Source organism: Danio aesculapii, chromosome 17 (assembly GCF_903798145.1).
Source record: "Danio aesculapii chromosome 17, fDanAes4.1, whole genome shotgun sequence".
Taxonomy (NCBI): domain Eukaryota; kingdom Metazoa; phylum Chordata; class Actinopteri; order Cypriniformes; family Danionidae; genus Danio; species Danio aesculapii.
In genome coordinates, this window is record NC_079451.1 from 16956112 (window position 1) to 16963498 (window position 7387).

General features: G+C 43.7%; 15 non-coding genes across 15 annotated transcripts; all 15 read left to right on the forward strand.

Moving 5' to 3' along the window:
• The first annotated feature begins 590 nt into the window (after positions 1–590).
• trnag-gcc (transfer RNA glycine (anticodon GCC)) lies at positions 591–661 on the forward strand. Its single transcript has one exon. It is a non-coding gene; the product is annotated as a tRNA-Gly (tRNA).
• Positions 662–749: 88 nt separating this feature from the next.
• trnag-gcc (transfer RNA glycine (anticodon GCC)) lies at positions 750–820 on the forward strand. Its single transcript has one exon. It is a non-coding gene; the product is annotated as a tRNA-Gly (tRNA).
• A 247-nt stretch (positions 821–1067) lies between these two features.
• On the forward strand, positions 1068–1138 carry trnag-gcc (transfer RNA glycine (anticodon GCC)). The gene has a single exon. It is a non-coding gene; the product is annotated as a tRNA-Gly (tRNA).
• An 88-nt stretch (positions 1139–1226) lies between these two features.
• trnag-gcc (transfer RNA glycine (anticodon GCC)) lies at positions 1227–1297 on the forward strand. The gene has a single exon. It is a non-coding gene; the product is annotated as a tRNA-Gly (tRNA).
• Positions 1298–1385: 88 nt separating this feature from the next.
• Positions 1386–1456, forward strand: trnag-gcc (transfer RNA glycine (anticodon GCC)). The gene has a single exon. It is a non-coding gene; the product is annotated as a tRNA-Gly (tRNA).
• Positions 1457–1544: 88 nt separating this feature from the next.
• trnag-gcc (transfer RNA glycine (anticodon GCC)) lies at positions 1545–1615 on the forward strand. Its single transcript has one exon. It is a non-coding gene; the product is annotated as a tRNA-Gly (tRNA).
• Positions 1616–1861: 246 nt separating this feature from the next.
• trnag-gcc (transfer RNA glycine (anticodon GCC)) lies at positions 1862–1932 on the forward strand. The gene has a single exon. It is a non-coding gene; the product is annotated as a tRNA-Gly (tRNA).
• Positions 1933–2020: 88 nt separating this feature from the next.
• Positions 2021–2091, forward strand: trnag-gcc (transfer RNA glycine (anticodon GCC)). Its single transcript has one exon. It is a non-coding gene; the product is annotated as a tRNA-Gly (tRNA).
• Positions 2092–2180: 89 nt separating this feature from the next.
• On the forward strand, positions 2181–2251 carry trnag-gcc (transfer RNA glycine (anticodon GCC)). The gene has a single exon. It is a non-coding gene; the product is annotated as a tRNA-Gly (tRNA).
• Positions 2252–2339: 88 nt separating this feature from the next.
• trnag-gcc (transfer RNA glycine (anticodon GCC)) lies at positions 2340–2410 on the forward strand. The gene has a single exon. It is a non-coding gene; the product is annotated as a tRNA-Gly (tRNA).
• Positions 2411–2500: 90 nt separating this feature from the next.
• On the forward strand, positions 2501–2571 carry trnag-gcc (transfer RNA glycine (anticodon GCC)). The gene has a single exon. It is a non-coding gene; the product is annotated as a tRNA-Gly (tRNA).
• Positions 2572–2659: 88 nt separating this feature from the next.
• On the forward strand, positions 2660–2730 carry trnag-gcc (transfer RNA glycine (anticodon GCC)). The gene has a single exon. It is a non-coding gene; the product is annotated as a tRNA-Gly (tRNA).
• A 241-nt stretch (positions 2731–2971) lies between these two features.
• Positions 2972–3042, forward strand: trnag-gcc (transfer RNA glycine (anticodon GCC)). Its single transcript has one exon. It is a non-coding gene; the product is annotated as a tRNA-Gly (tRNA).
• An 89-nt stretch (positions 3043–3131) lies between these two features.
• trnag-gcc (transfer RNA glycine (anticodon GCC)) lies at positions 3132–3202 on the forward strand. The gene has a single exon. It is a non-coding gene; the product is annotated as a tRNA-Gly (tRNA).
• An 88-nt stretch (positions 3203–3290) lies between these two features.
• trnag-gcc (transfer RNA glycine (anticodon GCC)) lies at positions 3291–3361 on the forward strand. Its single transcript has one exon. It is a non-coding gene; the product is annotated as a tRNA-Gly (tRNA).
• Positions 3362–7387: the final 4026 nt, after the last annotated feature.

Sequence of the window (7387 nt, forward strand, 5' to 3'; positions counted from 1 at the left end):
TTTTATTGTTATTTTTATATTGAAATGATAAATTCTTGTGCATTATAATTATAAATGAGTCCATTGGCATCCGGCCCGAGTAGGTACAGCAGACGGAGTCGGGCTGAGGGGTAAGTCTCTAGCAGGCGAGAATCTAGCCGGAACTGGCCCGAGTGTATTTTGCTAACTGGGTGGTTAGGCGTGTATCAGCAAACTAATAAAGCCCGAAAAAACCCCTGACCATACCGAATAAACGGTGTTCCACGAGATCCTGCATGTCAGGACTATAGTTTACTGCTGAACTCATTATATTATGGTAAAATAACACAGAAATCGAATAATGGGTCCGATTCATGGTCAATGCAATTGCTTTTTCTTGTTGCTCCTCTTCTGGTTGTACGTAACTGCCTTGCAGCACTCACACGCCACAAGGACAGGAGAACATATGTATCAGCATTACTGTTTCATTGGTAGAATTCTCACCTCCCACGTGGTAGACCCGTGTCCGATTCCCTGCCAATGCATTCGCTGGTTTGTGTTGCTCCTCTTCCACTTGTACGTAACTGCCTTGCCGCACTCACACACCACAACGGCAAAAAACGTATGTTTCAGCATTGGTGGCTCAGTGGTAGAATTCTCGCCTGCCACGCGGGAGACCCGGGTCCGATTCCCGGCCAATGCAATTGCTGTTTTGTGTTGCTCTTCTTCCAACTGTAAGTAACAGCCTTGCAGCACTCACACACCACAAGGGCAGATGAAGCCATGAATCAGCATTGGTGGTTCAGTGGTAGAATTCTCGCCTGCCACGTGGGAGACCCGGGTCTGATTCCCGGCCAATACAATTGCTGTTTTGTGTTGCTCCTCTTCTAGCTATATGTAACAGCTTTGCAGCACTCACACATCACAAAGGCATAACAACATGTGTGTCAGCATTGGTGGTTCAGTGGGAGAATTCTTGCTTGCCACGCGGGAGGCATGGGTCCGTTTCCCGGCCAATGCAATTGCTGTTTTGTGTTGCTCCTCTTCCAGTTGTACATAAATGCATTGCAGCACTTAAACACCACAAGGGCAGGAGAAGGTGTGTGTCAGCATTGGTGGTTCAGTGGTAGAATTCTCGCCTGCCACGCGGGAGACCCGGGTCCGATTCCCGGCCAATGCAACTGCTGTTTTGTGTTGCTCCTCTTCCACTTGTACGTAAATGCCTTGCAGCACTCACACACCACAAGAGCAGATAAAGCCAAGAATCGGCATTGGTGGTTCAGTGGTAGAATTCTCGCCTGCCACGCGGGAGACCCGGCTCCGATTCCCGGCCAATGCAAATGCTGTTTTGTGTTGCTCCTCTTCCACTTGTACGTAAATGCCTTGCAGCACTCACACACCACAAGGGCAGATGAAGCCATGAATCAGCATTGGTGGTTCAGTGGTAGAATTCTCGCCTGCCACGCGGGAGACCCGGGTCCGATTCCCGGCCAATGCAACTGCTGTTTTGTGTTGCTCCTCTTCCACTTGTATGTAAATGCCTTGCAGCACTTAAATACCACAAGGGCAGGTGAACATGTGTGTCAGCATTGGTGGTTCAGTGGTAAAATTCTCACCTGCCACGCGGGAGACCCGGGTCCGATTCCCGGCCAATGCAATTGCTGTTTTGTGTTATCCACTTCCAACTGTGAGTAACAGCCTTGCAACACTCACACACCACAAGGGCAGTAGACCATGAGTATCAGCAATGGTGGTTCAGTGGTAGAATTCTCGCCTGCCACGCGGGAGACCCGGCTCCGATTCCCGGCAAATGCAACTGCTGTTTTGTGTTGCTCCTCTTCCTCTCGCACATAACTGCCTTGCAGCACTTAAACACCACAAGGGCAGGAGAAGATGTGTGTCAGCATTGATGGTTCAGTGGTAGAATTCTCACCTGCCACGCGGGAGACCCGGGTCCGATTCCCGGCCAATGCAATTGCTGTTTTGTGTTGCTCCTCTTCCACTTGTAAGTAAATGCCTTGCAGCACTCACACACCACAAGGGCAGATGAAGCCATGAATCAGCATTGGTGGTTCAGTGGTAGAATTCTCGCCTGCCACGCGGGAGACCCGGGTCCGATTCCCGGCCAATGCAATTGCTGTTTTGTGTTGCTCCTCTTCCACTGTAAGTAACAGCCTTGCAGCACTCACACACCACAAGGGCAGATGAAGCCATGTGAATCAGCATTGGTGGTTCAGTGGTAGAATTCTCGCCTGCCACGCGGGAGACCCGGGTCCGATTCCCGGCCAATGCAACTGCTGTTTTGTGTTGCTCCTCTTCCACTTGTACGTAAATGCCTTGCAGCACTCACACACCACAAGGGCAGATGAAGCCATGAATCAGCATTGGTGGTTCAGTGGTAGAATTCTCGCCTGCCACGCGGGAGACCCGGGTCCGATTCCCGGCCATTGCAATTGCTGTTTTTTGTTGATCCTCTTCTGCTTGTACGTAAATGCCTTGCAGCACTTAAATACCACAAGGGCAGGTGAGAACATGTGTATCAGCATTGGTGGTTCAGTGGTAGAATTCTCGCCTGCCACGCGGGAGACCCGGGTCCGATTCCCGGCCAATGCAATTGCTGTTTTGTGTTGCTCCTCTTCCAACTGTATGTAACAGCCTTGCAGCACTCACACACCACAAGGGCAGATGAAGCCATGAATCAGCATTGGTGGTTCAGTGGTAGAATTCTCGCCTGCCACGCGGGAGACCCGGGTCAGATTCCCGGCCAATGCAACTACTGTTTTGTGTTGCTCCTCTTCCACTTGTACGTAAATGCCTTGCAGCACTCACACACCACAAGGGCAGATGAAGCCATGAATCAGCATTGGTGGTTCAGTGGTAGAATTCTCACCTGCCACGCCGGAGACCCGGGTCCACTTCCCGGCCAATGCAATTGCTGTGTTGCTCCTCTCCCACTGTAAGTAAATGCCTTGCAGCACTCACACACCACAAGGGCAGATGAAGCCATGAATCAGCATTGGTGGTTCAGTGGTAGAATTCTCGCCTGCCACGCGGGAGACCCGGGTCCGATTCCCGGCCAATGCAACTGCTGTTTTGTGTTGCTCCTCTTCCACTTGTACAGTAAATGCCTTGCAGCACTCACACACCACAAGGGCAGATGAAGCCATGAATCAGCATTGGTGGTTCAGTGGTAGAATTCTCGCCTGCCACGCGGGAGACCCGGGTCCGATTCCCGGCCAATGCAACTGCTGTTTTGTGTTGCTCCTCTTCCACTTGTACGTAAATGCCTTGCAGCACTCACACACCACAAGGGCAGATGAAGCCATGAATCAGCATTGGTGGTTCAGTGGTAGAATTCTCGCCTGCCACGCGGGAGACCCGGGTCCGATTCCCGGCCAATGCAATTGCTGTTTTGTGTTGCTCCTCTTCCAACTGTAAGTAACAGCCTTGCAGCACTCACACACCACAAGGGCAGGAGACAACATGTGGTAGCTTTGGTGTTTCGGCGGTAGAATTCTCATCTGTCGTGCAGGACACCTGCACCTTTTTCTCCTCTCATTTAAGCCCTCGGTTCACCCGCGTTGCAGTTGTTCAAGTTTAAGTCAGTCACACAGAAGGCTACTGTTTGTGTTTGGTTCACTGAATCACGCATGCACAGTATTATCGGTTCACCGCTTCTTAATGTAACGTTACTGTTCTAATAACTGAACGAAAGTATATATTGGATTATTTAGAGTCAGAGGGGGGGTATTAGGCTTGTTAAAAAGTAAGTAGTTTGTGGATAAGTGCTTACTGGAGACGCGCATCATTTCAATTGATTCAGTTTAATTTGGTGAACTAGTTCAAAAAGATTCGCTCGCGATACAGAAATAAAACCCATTATGTGTTAAAGTAATAGTTTAAAGTGTCTGTATTTAATGCTGTCACCGTGCTGCTGTCATGCCCACTCCTTGTTTTTGTCGCAGGAGCAACAATGTCGAAGATGACTGGAGGAGAACCGGCCTCTCACTTGACCACCGGTATCTGCACTATAACAAAGGCTCGCTGAAGTAAATATAAGCACTTACATTTAAAAACACGCAATAATATACGGTTTAAAACTGTGTGATGTAAGCTGTTACACTTTAATAAAAGTAATACATGTTGGACTGCAGAAATAAATCTTTTATACACTCTAGCCTGAGCACAAAAAACATTTCTCTTTTAACAGGGCTGTTGGTATTTATTATCTTCATAGGGTTAGAAATAACACTTGTAAAATATGAACAATAAAATATAAACAACACATACTATTGTAGAAAGGTTTTTATTTTTAATTAGCAATTAACAACCCAAAATATAGCCTCCACACCATAGATAACGATTTACCATGCAGGAAAAATCATGCGTTTAAAAGATAAATACAGCAAGATTTCTAAATATCAACAGGATATTTACACATCGTCAAGTTTACAATTTATCAATTTGTACAAAAAACTTAGCAGTATTAATACAACTGATGTCCATCAACTGCTGCAACATCCCGTGTGTTGTTTATTATTTTTTGCCTCCGTTTTACATTTGGTTTATTTGCCTTCATTATATCTGGCAAAGAGGAATTTACATTCATTTTAATGTTTAGTAGAAGTTTTCAAATAAAAAGCCAATGGTAAATGATGTATATAAATAATCTATAACATTTACAGCTCTATACCAATGACTATAAACTATGAACGACGCGACAGCCCCTTTTCCCTTTGAATGCTTTGAGGGCAAAACGCCTGCTTGACGGGCACAAACTGTTGCAAAAGACTGCTGAAATTGAAGCCTGGGTATGCGCAGAAGGACTGTCTGATGGAGCCAGAGGAGGAGCCGCGGAATCGAGCTTCCAACCAAACGCTTGATGTAAAATCCACCACGCCCCCCGAACTTCTCACTTGACCGCCGGTATCTGCACTATAACAAAGGCTCGCTGATGTAAATATAAGCACTTACATTTAAAAACACGCAATAATATATGGTTTAAAACTGTGTGATGTAAGCTGTTACACTTTAATAAAAGTAATACATGTTGGACTGCAGAAATAAACGATCTTTTATACACTCTAGCCTGAGTTAGACTAATATGAGCACAAAAAAACATTTCTCTTATAACAGGGCTGTTGGTATTTATTATCTTCATAGGGGTAGAAATAACACTTGTAAAATACGAACAATAACATATGAACAACATATACAATTTAGAAAGGTTTTTATTTTTAATTAATCAACAGGACCCAAAATATAGCCTACACACCATAGATAACGATTTACCATGCAGGAAAAATCATGCGTTTAAAAGATAAATATAGCAAGATTTCTAAATATCAACAGAATATTTACACATCCCAACCCTGCAATTCGTCAATTTGTACAAAACACTTCGCAGTATTAATACAACTGATGTCCATCAGCTGCTGCAGCATCGCTTGTATTGTTTATTATTTTTTAGCCTCCGTTTTCATTTGGTTTATTCGATGCCTTTATCATACCTGGCAAAGAGGAATTTACATTAATTTTAATGTTTAGAAGGAGTTTTCAAATAAAAAGCCAACAGTAAACAGTGTAAATAAATTGTATATAACATTTACAGCTCTATTTGTTATATAAGATTCGGTTTAGAACATTCATATTTTATAACAGCAAATTCAGTAGATTAACTCAAACATGCCGAAACTCAAAATGCAGAGACGTCCTGTAAATCAAGTTCAAATAACCCTACAGGAGATCAATGAGGAGATCGGCTAACATTAGTTTTGGTCTTCCTAATTATTATTTCAGACCCAATCATCTGTATTTCCCCCATCATCGTTACTTAAATTTGTTTACAATGTGTCATTTAATGTGTAGCTTTTATTGTTATTTTTATATTGAAATTATAAATTCTTTTGCATTATAATTAAACATTTTTAAATTAAGAAAATTGTAAAATTATAAATTTCTTAATTCTTGTGCACTTGTGGTCTTGTGGTTTATTGTTATTTATTTTGTCCTTTATTTGAATATTTGCGATATATATGTATGCTGTTTAACGTTAACAAAGGTGAGGTTTTATATAATGAAGATTCAATCACGCCTGCTCTGGGCCGCAGCGCATATACTCGCGGACCGACTCTGGCTCGGATGCGGCAGAAGCTTCGGCTCGCTAACGGCCACCGCATCTGGCCCGATTGACAGTGAGTCCATAGGCATCCGGCCCGAGTAGGTACAGCAGACGAAGTCGGGTCGAGGGGTAAGTCTCTAGCAGACGAGAATCTAACCGGAACTGCCCCGAGTGTATTTTGCTAACTGGGTGGTTAGGCGTGTATCAGCAAACTAATAAAGCCCGAAAAAAGCCCTGACCTTACCTCATCAACAGTGTTTCACCAGATCATGTATGTCAGAACTATAGTTTACTGCTGAACTCATCATATCATGGTAAAATGACACAGAAATCGAATAATAACACTTCAATCTCCTGCCGAAGCTCAGACGGTCTGTTTTGAGAAACTGTCAATCATAGCTGTCAATCACGATGACACACCCAGTATTAAACTACTGCTAAAAACAAACTGTTTACAAAAATTAGATCTGCACCTATATCAGCATGATAACCAGAGCCTTAATTGACCAGAACCATCTTTCGGGACATTTTATTGCAAGTGTAATAATTTTTTTTTATTTGGGCTCAAGTCTCCTTTGGGTGGGCTTTATGACTTGTACTGCAGCCAGCCCCCAGGGGGTGATCTAACAGCCGAGACCTTCTTTCAAAGACACTTGGTTTAAATCAAATGTTCTGTGACAGCGCCCTTGTTGGTTTGGCTGAATGAACAGATTCCAGTCTGCTATGCATGTAACTGAAGTGAGAAATGATGTTCTGAACGCAGTTTTGCAGTGTTCTGCATATACAGATTAGAATTTGCTAAGTTTACAGTGAACATACAGAAGCACCTATGATGTCAGTAAGTTTTATTGCTCTGCTCCAGAGCTGCACACATAAAGAGCTGCTGACTCTACAATCTAAAGCATGTCTTCCCTCACTGCTATTACAGTCTCCTTTATCTCCAATGCTGCCGACAGCCAAAGTAATTAATGAGGGTGGGTTCCTGATGTAATTTAGCTTGCTCAGGGTCGAGGTACATTACATCAGACTATATGGATTAGAAATCTTTACATCAAGGCTTTTGTTCAGCATTCTGATGTCCGTTCAGGAGTGACCCTTATTAAGACCAATATTTCACTGTTTTAGTGGTATTTTGTTGTTGTTTTACTTGAAAGCCTTCTCAGAATAGCTAAAGGATATGTACTAATTGACAAATCCAGACATTTCATATGTTCCTGTTAGCATGTGAATGCTTTTCAGTGAGACTCATTAGTAACTGTGTCAGAATTATTAAATAGCATATGTTGAAAGCTGTAATGGGCAAGCTAC